A 13,028-nucleotide genomic window follows, 5' to 3' on the forward strand; every position below is an offset into this window, starting at 1 on the left:
CCCCCGGCTCCTCTAGTCTATGACCTAGCATGTTCTAAAACCACATATCCACTTGAATGTTCCAGGCTCCTCTAGTCTGTGACCTAGCATACTCTAAAACCTCATCTCTACTTGAATGTCCCCGGGTGCTCAAGTCTATGACCTAGCAGGCTCTAAAACCACATCTCCACTGCAATGTCCCCAGCTCCTTTATTCTATGACCTAGCATGCTCTAAAACCACATCTCCACTGGAATGCCCCAGGCACCTCTAGTCCATGACCTAGCATGTTCTAAAACCACATCTCCACTTGAATGTTCCAGGCTCCTCTAGTCTATGACCTAGCATGCTCTAAAACCACATCTCTACTCGAAAGTCCACGGGTGCACAAGTCTATGACCTAGCATGCTCTAAAGACACATCTCCACTGCAATGTCCCCAGCTCCTTTATTCTATGACCTGGCATGCTCTAAAACCACATCTCCACTGCACTGGAATGTCCCCAGCTCCTCTAGTCTATGTTTACCTATCAAGAACTGTCATATTTTTATTTTGGGTTTCATAATGTGTCTGTACTGTTATTTATGTGTGCTATTTCAGCTCTTTACCCAATGAATGCTGGTATAGCTGTGTCTATGTGTCAGGCAGACACATCTCAACATCTGATCTTGCCTCATCTTACTTAATATTGTCAAATATGTGTACTCGTGTGATAATGCAGACTCACTAGATATCATCCTATACTAGCAGATGGTTAGCATAGGATCTAGCTGGGTCACATTAGACTTTCCTTTTACAAGGTGTGCATCTTCCTGTAACTGCTGGGACCTGATACCCTCGGGTCTGGTGTGCAATACAAATAAACAAACAAACAAACAAACAAGATACAAGTTCCATCGTTAGGGTTAGCTCCATTGAACCCTTTGACAACCCTTAGGACATACAAATATACTGAAAGAAATTGTCTCATTTTGCACTTAAGAATTATGTATACGTTCTAAATTGGGGGTGCGTTGGCCACAGCAGTCTGGGCGAATGATGGGGTCAGCAGCCAAGTGGTCAAACTATGATTCTATGAATTAATTAATTCAATTTACCTTTACATAATTTGCGCACAGGCTATGCTATTAAAATGTGCTTCTTTTTTTATGATTCGAGCTGTTTTCATGCAAGTTGACAGAAAAATAATAGTATTAAATACCATTTGAGGCATTAATATGCATATCCCTTTATTTTTGGTTTACCCTTATGTCAGCACATAACGACAGTCTCTGCATTAGGACACATTTGATCATGCGTCGTTTCTGCACCGCCTTTCCTTCCTGATTAGCAGGGTCACAAGCCTGTTTTACAGAAAACGCCACTGTTTTCCAGAAGGTTTGAATCTCACTCCTACCCAACACTGACTGGAATCAACATACTAGAGAGACAGATGTGACTCCAACACTCAGTGTGTCCTCTCTTCTGCCTTTGATACTGTCAACCATGCCATCCTGCTCAATCGTCTCTGTGATAACCTGGGTATCACTGGTCAGGCTCTGGCGTGGCTGACCTCTTTCCTCTCCAATCGACCCTCCTAGGTCCAACTGAGGTCCTTCCTCTCTGACATCTTTTTCTCTACCTGTGGTGTCCCCCAGGGATCTAACCTCTCTCCCTGGCTGTTCAACCAGTATCTGGCACTCCTTGCCCACCACATTGCTGCTCTCTGCCCCAACTTTCAGTGCTATGCGGATGATACACAGCTCATTTTCAGGCTACCCTCGGCCTTCTCCTCTCCTTCCCTCATCTCTGACTGTCTGTCTGCTATCCAGGGATGGTGTGCCGCCAATGACCTCTGCCTTAATGCCAGTAAGACTGAGATTCTACTCATCGGCACACCCACTCCCTCCTTCCCTGCAGCTCTCTGGCCGGCCTCTCTTGGCCCTCTTCCTGCTCCTGGCTGCAAGGCAAAAAACCTTGGGGTCATCTTCGACTCCACACTCTCCTTCTCTCCTCACATATCTGACGTCTCCAAGAAGTCACACTACCAGTTGCACCTCTTCAGAGGTATTCTTCCTTTCCTCTCCTTCCCCCAGAAGCTTACTGTCTCCCGAGTCCTGGTTCTTTCAAAGCTGGACTACTGTATCAGCCTCTATCTTAATTTGCCTGCCTCTACTCTCCGCCCTCTGCAACTTATCCAGAACAGGACTGCGAGACTTGTCCTTGGCCTCAAGCCAAGGGACCGTATCTCTCCAGGACTGAAATCTCTATACTGGCTCCCAGTGGCTGCGAGGATTAAGTTCAAAACCCTCTGCATTGTCCACAAGGCCTGCTGGGGCCTAAATACCTTCAACTCTCTCTTCCTAAATATCTTCCTTCTCGAGCTCTTCGCTCATCCGCCTCCAACTCCCTCAGGGTCAGCCGCTTCTCCAAGCAACGAGTTGGGGGTAGATCTCACTCCGCAGCAGGGGCCTCCCTCTGGAACAGCCTTCCTGCCTCCCTGAAACTTGAGGAGAACCATCTCCGGTTCCGGAAGCACCTCAAAATCTTCCTCTTTGCTTCTGCTTTCTCTCCCCCTCTCCCCTGCTAAATTCTTGACTGAAACTGCATTGAATCCGCAACTGGGCCACTCTCACCGATCTCGGTCCTTGGCCCAGCCACTCTCCACTTGCACTGCCTCCCTGGCAACCCCTGCACTGCGGGACCGTTTATGTATCCCTTCAGCCCCCCTTCCCAGCACTTGTCTGCACTTACCTTGTACTTGCCACCAGCTGGCCCTAGTATTTATTTGGTGCTCTACTTACCCTGTACTGCACTTCCCCCCCTTTCCCCTTGCACTTTTCCCTTCCCTCCACCCATGCACTTGCGCGATCTGAATGACACCTGGCCTAGTGGTATCGTTGTCTGTCTTCCCTTTGTTCCCCCCTCCCTGCCTCGTCGCGCCTTGAAACACTTGCGTATAGGCGCGTTACAAATGCCATATCATATCATATCATACCTGCTCAATTCTGTCTGAAACTATGCAATAACACTGCCCTCCGCCATTATTGTGCACACGTACCCTAAAGTGACTAAACGAATCTGCTGGAGAGATATAAAATTAATAAAACATTAGCATTGCATTTTACAATTCAGAAAGAAAACTCCGGCGAAAAAGAGATGACATCTTACAGAGAAGAACTGTATTGTATTGACTTCCGGTGCGACAGCGTGTCAGGCGGAGGCCGAAGCAGCCAGTCTGCGCATGTGCCAGTCACTCATCGCTGCTTGTATCAGGTTACTTGTTTCTGCATTTGCGGCTGCTGGCTCTCTGTTTTTTCTGCAGGCTTCCCGATGGCTGTCTGGCTTGAAGGGACTGATCTGAGTCCAGAAGCACTGGTGGGTTGGCAATCATTCAGACTGTAGCGGCTCTCCGGATGGCGCGCAGAAGGGAGAGTGCTAGGGAAGCAACAGAACAGCCCTTGGTCGAGCTGGTCCTGGTTCCAGAACAGACAACCAGAACATGTTGACTTTAAGTGCGTTCATCCATGAGCACGGGTAGGAGCATCACATTTGCGGCTGATCAAAGAAAATGCAAGCATGCAAACATTTGCAGAAGTGGATAAGAGATGGTGGAAATTATAAAGGTGAAAGAGGTGAGGGGGCTCCATACACAAGGGCTAGTATCAGGCCTTAGAAGAGGACACCTCCTAGACAGTGCGGTCCAACAGAATGAGCAGTGAGGTCAAGCGCACACTCAGTGACAAGTGTAAGTTGAACTGCAGCACATGAAGATGGGTAGTCTATTTATCAGACTCGTCCGGCACCATTTGAATATTTCACATTGAGCCTCATTAGGAGTTTGGAGGTAGCCATGCTGTTCTTACCGGCATGGCTACCCCCAAACCGGGTACCGGGTCCGGGTCCCAAAAATAGGGAATTACCGGGCCATGCCGACTTTAGCGGGCCCGGTAATTCCCATTCTCGGGACCTGGACCCGGTACATCCCCATTCCCATTGAGCCCCCACAGGGCTCAATGGGAATGGGGAGGATGCTAACAACAGGCCCGTTAATGACGGGCCCGTTGTTAGCATCCTGGTCTGCTAGCGGGTCCCGCTCTGCATCTCTGGTCTGGCCAGGCATCCAGAGCGGGACCCGCTGCAGACCTCGTAATGTGGTGGCCAGGAATGAACGGTGCCGGTCCCTTACCGGCACCATTCATTCCGCGGCCGCCAGCCTCGTAATGAGGCCCATTGTGTTTAAATAAGCAAAGGAGTCGTTCACTCTGGGCTGGTGGGGGATCAACATTATAGTTTCAACATCATAGTCAATGCTCCAGGCTCTGCACTGGTACCCACGAAACAGAATGAGCAGTGAGGTCAAGCGCACACTCAGTGACAAGTGTAAGTTGAACTGGAGCACCTTTCAGCACATGAAGATAGGTAGTCTATTTATCAGACTGGTCCGGCACCATTTGAATATTTCACAAGGTGTTTAAATAAGCAAAGGAGTCGTTCACTCTGGGCTGGTGGGGGATCAATATTATAGTTTCAACATCATAGTCAATGCTCCAGGCTCCGCACTGGTACCCACGAAATAGCTTCCAAATTAATTTAATGAAAATTGACCAAAACAAATTTGTTATAATAATTCATAAATGTTATCTCATCCAGATTTTAAACCATCTTTCCTTGAAAGCAAACATTCTTTTAATTCATCCTTTCCATCATGCTTTATATATCGTGGTGAAACATTTAGAAAACACACCTGAGTAAGACCCACCAGGGAGGCCTACAGTCACTGCCTCATTACCCCAAGGTTCAATCGTGCCAAAGCTGGGGTCACCAGCTTCCCAGTCCGAGCGCCTTCTCTCTGGAATTAGCTACCCCAGCACCTGCGGGCAGAACCATCTTATGTTTTCAGAAAGGAACTCAAAACAGTGTTGTTCAATTGACGTTCCTCCCCTCTATCTGTTCCCTACCGATTTCTGTCTCCTCACATGTAACTAGCGCCTAGATGCGCATGGGCTGTGAGCGCTGCTATAAATGTATAAATAAACAAATAAATAAATAATAACAAATAAACTTCATTAATAGCATTAAGTGTGCATTTCAGTACTTCACCTAACAGCTATCTAATAAATTTCAGTGTGGTGTAATATTTTGTTTCTGTTTAGTCTTTCTTTTAGGTCAGGCAGTGGCATGACTTGCAGTCTTTCTTCTAGCATTTAATGGGACAAGAAGAGGCATTGACATTGGGCTATGGGCGTGAAACACGTTACACTCATAAAATGGTAGGTTGTAATACAATTCGTGGCGTTTTTAGTGGTTGTGCTCGATGATTTGGACGCATGGCACCATGGATGTATTACAAGAAGATTGAAATTTTACTTGAGATGAAGTGACTGATATGTATAACGTTGGTTGCAGTGCATGGAGCAGTGAAAGTGTTTTCTTTGATACTTCCTGAAGCCTTCACTTTACCGAACCATGAAATTAGATCTGTATTCAGCAAACTGTCCTCTTTTGGTTTCTATTTCCCTTACCTTTTTACCTGTCTTTGCCCTTTAATCACAGTGCATGTTTCCCAGCTACTCCTTCTCTTCACAGTGAATCATCTAAAAGGCTTATTTTTTCTTTGTTGGCAACCCATTCCCCTAACCCAATATAACTCGATATATACATATTTGAATATTCCATGTAAATGCAACTCTACCCAAAGCACAATCCAAATGGTGAAATCGTAGATGGGATCAGATTTAAATTGGATGCCTGGACTTCACATGCTGCATGGATCCAGCCCCAGATATATCTGCAATAATACCCAATCACTCAATATCCCTCAGAAGTGCAGTCAAATTACTCCCACCTTTCACCAATTTCAAATGTAGCTTCAAGGAGATAGATGTGATGGTCTCCAGGCTGCAAAGATACTGGGCCCCTCTGCCATTGGCTGGGATCCTCGCCATCCTTTAGGTGTCATTTGAAAGGTACACGTTTCGAGTGGCATGTAATAGATGACCATGCCTATAAGACCCCTCGATCAAAGGGGTTGGAGTGGTGGAGTTGATCAAAAGGGCGAGATGGTCATATTCCATTGATATTGTGTTTCTCATTGCTTGAATTATTCACATTGCTTCCCAGTTTTGTGAAAAGAGAATAATGATAGAACCCATCAATTTTTATGTTGGGATATCAATTAATTTAATTAGGCACAAAAGAGGAAACAGATTCTTTTTTAAAATGTTATTTCTTTTTTATTTCCATTTTTAAAGCACTCATACAGCTTGGGGGCATAAAGTGATGTCACTCTGGTCCGAAGCTAAACAATCCTGCATAGAAGCCGGAATGGAAAGGTACGACTGGACACCCGGAGAATGCCTACTAGGAACATACCCTAGACCAAGCAAACTCAAACATGTGGTGAAACTGATGGACATCTCATGCATATTGGTCAAAAGAACTATAGCGATGCCTGGAAGACTCCGGCAGGCCCCAGGCATGCACGATGGTTGAACGAAATGGCGAGATGGACGACTGCTGAAACCAGGGCCTGGCAAGACGGAATCACAACCAGTGGGGACGTCGCAAGCGGCACTCTGAACTCCTGGAAGGCCCTTCTAAGCGATATGCGCTTCAACGCAGACTACAAGCCTCCCTGAAGAACTATAGCGTCCTACAGAAACTGATTCCTAACACCAACACAGAGAAGATATTAATCGAAACTGTCCCCCCTCACTTCCTGAGTCACTAGAACTTTATTTTAATTTGTCACCTCATACCCTATATGCTATATGCAATGCCACATGTAGACTGTCGTTTCTGTTGTTTCTTATGTTTCTTTTTTTTTTATTACAGTTGCAAGTTTGTACTGTTTTATTATTTCAAAACCAATAAAATACTTTAAAAAAAAAAATACAGCTTGGGGGCATCGAGGCGCTGTTACAGAATTTGTTGTTGTTGTCTTAGTTTCATATTTTTAACGCGCTTAAATACCCAAAGGTTTCTAAGCGCGGACCATCAGCCACCAATTATTCACTCTCTTACGTGTCTTCATGGTGCTAGGATAATACAGCACTGCATATTTGACTGCGAATTGTTTAACGGGTGATTGTTTTTCTCAAGAAATACAGTCTTTCTATGCAGTATTACATGGGATGCCCTTAAACATACATATGTGGTGGCAAAAACCACCTACACTATCTGTATGGAAAGGAGTCTGCAGTCAGAACAAAAGGAAACTGGCCATTAAGCTAAACGCTTACAGCGGGAGTATGCAGGCTACATAAAAGACCGGCGAATCAGGGAAGGGAGAGAGCCATACCGAAATGTGAGGCAATTGGGGACAGAAATAGGGCATTCATTCATTATGAAAAGTATTGTTAACGGTGGCCATATGAAGATATGCTTTTTGAGGAAGGTGTAATAATGGGTAAGGTGCTTCCCTCCCTGGCCATAGATAGCAAACATAGACAAATCACTGGAATGACGGGTTCAGATAGAGGTATAATTAAGCATTACAGATACTACCCTAGGGCCCGCCAGATGTTATGGGCCCTGAAAATCGAGTTAAAAGCCCAACGCATTGCGAGAGAATTTAGCAATGATTAAAAGCTCATAGCACCTGCTAGAGCCTGAGACCAGGGTCTATAAAGCTATCCTAACCAAGATTGCCCTTTCATGTTAAGGAATAAAAGAGTCAGAAGGGCATACATGGTGGATGCACGTAATTCCTTTATAGACCAACATAACAGGCATATTATCTTTCTTTACTTCCAGTGGGTAAGTCCCATTCCATTTTTGATATTAGCATTAACATGGGCATGCAAGGGATATATGTTAAAGTTTAAATCGGCCTGGACAGTCGTCGGGAATCGGCTGAGGGCTTTTGACATTGCAAAAATCCACTGGGGCGGTCACAGAGAATTGGGTGTGGGTGTGCTCTGCACTGCTTGTACCCTTGGAAAATGGCATTCTGAACAATTTGTGGGCTCTGCTAGTTCTTAGAGCTTGAAGATTGCCCAATGAAAAAGCCAAATAAACACTCCAAGGGTGATAATTAAGCCGTATAGACCTAGCCTGAGGTCTGTACTGGGAGTTATGGTCCATGAAAACCAAGTTAAAAACTCGAGCGCTGTGAGGGCGTTTAATGAGGTGTACGAGCCCATACTACTGGTAGTGCCTGAGGGAGTGGTCTATAAGGCTATTAATGCCCTCCTCATTGTGCAAATTAACAATGAAAAAAGCAATCTCTTCACCTGTTACTGACCAAAAGCCTGGAAATGTTTATTTAGTTATTAGAAAAAAAATAGCAAAGATCACCTCAGCTCCTCTTTGCTGTTCGTTGTGTTGTGCCAAAATGTGCAGGGGTCTAGTGCTAATGAGCACGTCCATGCTGAGGGAAGAGGAGGAGGCTGGCCTTCCAACACAGCCGGTCCATGTCTGCCAGGTGCGGCCCGGCAAAGTAATGTAGAGGCGGTTCCAGGCGGTGAGGAAGGCGAACAGGGCCTTGTTTACAGGTGCGGCCCTGCAAAGATTGCGGTGGATAGTCAGAGGGGCCTATACCCACAAGGTAAGAAGAGTGTTTGTTTTGATGCAGGCTTTTTAAGTTCCTCATCTGCATCTGTCAGGTGCAGCTCAAGAGACAAGTTGCAGCGGGGAGGTGAGTGGTGCAGGCCTGTGGTGCTACTGTCAGCACAGCACTCCCATTAAGGGAGCGCCGCATTGACTGCGCACAGAGCAAGGGGCAGAACTTTCACTGCAGCGCTCCCTCGCTTCATGGGAGCACCGTACTGTGCATCACAGTACAGTGCCCCCATGAAGTCAGGGAGCGCTGGTGCATCACAGTACAGTGCCCCCATGAAGCAAGGGAGCGCTGCCCTGAGAGCACTGCCCCTGGCTCTGTGTGCAGTCGCAACGATGTTTGGGTAACCTGTGAGCTATAACAGTTCGCTTAGCCAATGGATTAGCCAACTGCCATTGCATACTGGGCCCCAAGCAGGCACTAAGTAATCTTTATTGAGCAAGCCCGAGGGTTCTACTGGAATTATGGGCTCTGAAGAATGAGTTAAAGGCACAAGGACCGCAAGGGGATTTAACATGGTAAATATGGCCATACGTGCTAGTACAGGCCAAGGGAGAGATCTATAAAACTTTTATAACCTGTATCATACTTCAGAATATGTGGTGTCTATATAAGTATATAGACGTTTTCATTACAAAAATGTGCCTCTGTGGTCGTGGGGACTTTCTACCATTCTGGCAGCTGTGAGGGGTCAGTAATCCAAGGCAGACAGCTGCTTGTAGTTATCTCACAGTAAGATATTTTATTAAAGTCAAAAGTTGCAAATAAAGCCTTGCTTCACCTACTCTAACGAGGAATTCCCCACCTATACTAAAGGCTAATGGAACAATCTCTAGCATGGTTAGACTGGCCCACACTCTAAACAGCAAACATTCAAAGTAAATGATAAAGCAACACAAGATAATAAAACATTATTAAACAATATTTGGATGACCGTCACCTGTCATGGGTAAAATCCTTTTCTCCGGGTTTCAAAGTCAGCTTCAAAATGTTCAAGGGACCAGAAAAGTCTTGAACCAGTTCTTATCAGTTCCAAGTCACAACAAACTTTCATCAAACAAAAATCCAATGGCAACAATTCTCTGGTTTGGTTGAAAAGATCCCCTTCCAATCGCCATCAAAGAAAATAGCACCAATGGTAATCCTGGTTTCTTCACATTTCAAAAGAATAGGTATATGACTTCCCCAGCTTCAACTTTACAATGAGTTAAGACTTCGGTGACACATTTGGTATATTTGTCAGGATGCTTCTTCTTTGGGTTGCTACCTCATTTTAGCAACCACTCTTCTACTGGTGTTACTATGAATGCAGTTGCTTTTGTTTCGCAGTATGCCACTACTTCAAAACCATTCGAATGTGACATCCACTGACAACTTTATATACCACCACAGTTCAAGTATTTCTCCTGCTGTTTTGTACTTCAGAATTACCAGCAGAGTTTGATAAGACACTTCAACCTCTTCAGGTAGGCAAGGCGCCCTTCCCTTTAATGCCTTTAAAATGGGGCTACCTATTTGCTTCTACCATCTGTCTAACTGCCACAAGGATAACCTGCCTCTGCCCACAAGACTTACTGTCTTTCAACTGCAGCAGCCCTTTACCATTGCAGGTTAACTTATGCAACTTCTTTACAAGCACCCAACTCCCCTTCACCAGCTTTCTTACACCTCTTCTGCCCATGTAATTACCCAGAAGCTGTAGTGCCACTTCAGGTAACAATGCCACACTTAGGTCTGAATTCTCTGAACAATTAACAACTTCACAGATTAGGTGGATGGATTTAAACAGTACTTGTTTCACCATGAAAACGGTTCACCTCTTGGCTTGGGCAGTGTTTGTTTTTATTTTTCAGTATAGTAACTTCTTAGAATAAAGCATGTCAATTCAGGGTAATACAAGGTTCAGTCTTCAAAGTGAAAACATAATTAGGCACATGCGACCATTCCTTTAAATAGATTTTTACACATTAATGATTGTCTGGAATTGTAAACTTTTACTTTCCTATAGAGCCACAATTGGTCACACGCCACCTCCCCTTGATGCAATTCTCACTTGTAAATTTTGTAATTCTTGTATGCTGCTTTGATTAGGGTTTCGGAATGAATTCCGAATGCTTTCCTTCTATAATTAAGGACACGCAGCCACTACGGTACTTCATAAGAGTTCAACAATGGATGTAAAGGTGTTTTATTTCTCACGCAAACACTGCAGCTTTCCAAGTAAGAGTGTGTGTTACATTTCCATTGTTAAAAGTCAATTGGATAATAACAAACAACTTCTACATACTTTTAGTTATATGCGAGCCACTTGAGAGCTGGTTACACACCGGCAAAGCTTGTAAAGTGAATCTGAACACTGTACTTCACTCACTGGCTTCAGGAAGACTGCAGTGGTGGGTTGCTTTGCTTTCCCGACTTCCTCGACTTCTGCTACTACTTTGGGCTCACTTGGGACCCACACCCTTCTCTAGGATGGGTGTCTCTAGTCTGGCCACTTTAATTGGGAGCCTGTTCCACTACCTAAACCCTCGGCTTGACTTGTGCCTCTGGCCTTGGGTTGCTGCACGGGCACTGCTCTGCAATCACAGTGACTTGGCTCACATGGGGAAAACTTTGGAATTGAGGAAGGCATTTAGTTTTAACTTCCAAAAAGTGTCTTTCTTTTGGTATAGTGTGATTTGCTATTACAACCTTATAGTTCACAACCTTAGATTTAATACATGGTTGAGAGATATTAAAATGACAATGAGCCATAACCTCTGTTGGCACAGTGGTAAGAATCTCCCTATCATATGAAAAATACTGCATCTCATCCCACTGATTCTCCTCACTACCCTGGGCCCTGTGTCCACCCAGGTGATCCTCCCACAGTCCACCCCCCTCCCTGTGTTGGGATCAGAAATTGTCTGACTTCCCTGGCCGCCTGGGAGCAGACTTCAGGCAGTGTTTAAGTGAGGGATCCGCAGAATTCTTCACACAGCATTGGAATATAGCATTCAAAAGAATCTACAGGTTCTTATAGCCTGCAGATTGTCCAAGGAGAATGCTTTGTTAGCATTCCAGGGGTTTTAATTAGCAATATGACCCGTGGAGGGGGGTCATTACTGGTTGAGTAATGCCCCAGGGCCATAGATAGAAGCATGGGCGAGGGTTATATTTCCATTAGTACCCCAGCACGTCGTACTGGGTTAGTAATTGCAATTTTTCTCGAGTCTCGAGAAACAGTGTTACAACGCTTCTCGACCAGAGAAAAAAAAAGCAAAAAAAGGGAAAGGAATCGGATGCGCTGCAACGTGACTAAGATTGTTAGGAAGGTAAGGCTTGCAATCTCTCCAATCGGAGCGTTGATTTCATTTTCTGTTTGCCTCGCCAGGTACTAATTTAAAATAGAGTGGCTATTTTCAATAAGCTCATAAAACCAAACCAACGAAAGGCATGTTGGTTGTTCACACCGCAACAATTTATTTTAACTAATTTGGTGCATTATACAACACACTTTCTTTGAAAAATTGGGTTAAAAGCCAGACTGTTCGCAATGGGTTTTGTACAGTAACTTATGAAAAAATCCAATAGGTGCAAGTCACCAACAGTGCACAGGAGCATTTCACAACACATTTTCATAATACTTTTCCCCACAATATATGCCAGTATAAAAAAAGATTTCACGCTGGCTTTGCCCATACACACATATAGCTGTGGACGCCATGCCGACCTCAATAGATGCTTATTAAGGTGACGGCCTACTAAACTAACATATATTCATTCTGCTACTACCATATTTATTTCTTGGTCTACAAATGCTGTGGAAGCACTATGATGCTTGAGATCCTTCAGTCTATTTCATGCAGCATTGGGCTGTTCTGAGTCTTTACAAATTGAAGGCATCTAAATCAGCAAAATGTCCACTCCATTACTCCCTGGCTGTCATACATAAAGAAACTGCTGGGGCCCTTGGTCCTGAAGAAGGCGATACGCCTATTGGTCGCCGAAACATAGTGTTGTGTCTACGTTGACCCTGACATTTCAATTAATTTGAAACTTCCATAGTAAGATGGCCTCATTACCAAAACCATCAGGCTGTCGCCGGACCTGAAATACCATTCCGCCTCCGTGATTGCCGGAATCACTGGGGCATTACAACCCCGGTGGCCCAGCAATTCCGGAGGCGCAATTCCGTAAATCCCCATTCCCATCGGACTCCATGGGGATGGGGACAATGGAAACACCGGTTCTGTCTATGACGGAGCCAGTGTTTCCATTTCCGCCTGCAGGCGGGTGGCGTTACTCCCGCCAGGTCAGACCTGACGGGAGTGACACCTCCCGCCTGCAGAACTCGGAATCAGCCGGTCCGGAAATAACGGTGGTGGCGGATTTACCACCACCGTTGTTTCCGGACCGGCAGGGTCATAATGAGGCCCATAGTTACCAAGATCTTTGTGATAGCTACTCTTCTTTTGTTGTACATATTGTATCTTAATAATGTCTCATCAAAATGTATAGATGTTTGT

Source organism: Ambystoma mexicanum, chromosome 4p, assembly GCF_040938575.1.
Source record: "Ambystoma mexicanum isolate Mex_15411 chromosome 4p, UKY_AmexF1_1, whole genome shotgun sequence".
Taxonomy (NCBI): Eukaryota; Metazoa; Chordata; class Amphibia; order Caudata; family Ambystomatidae; genus Ambystoma; species Ambystoma mexicanum.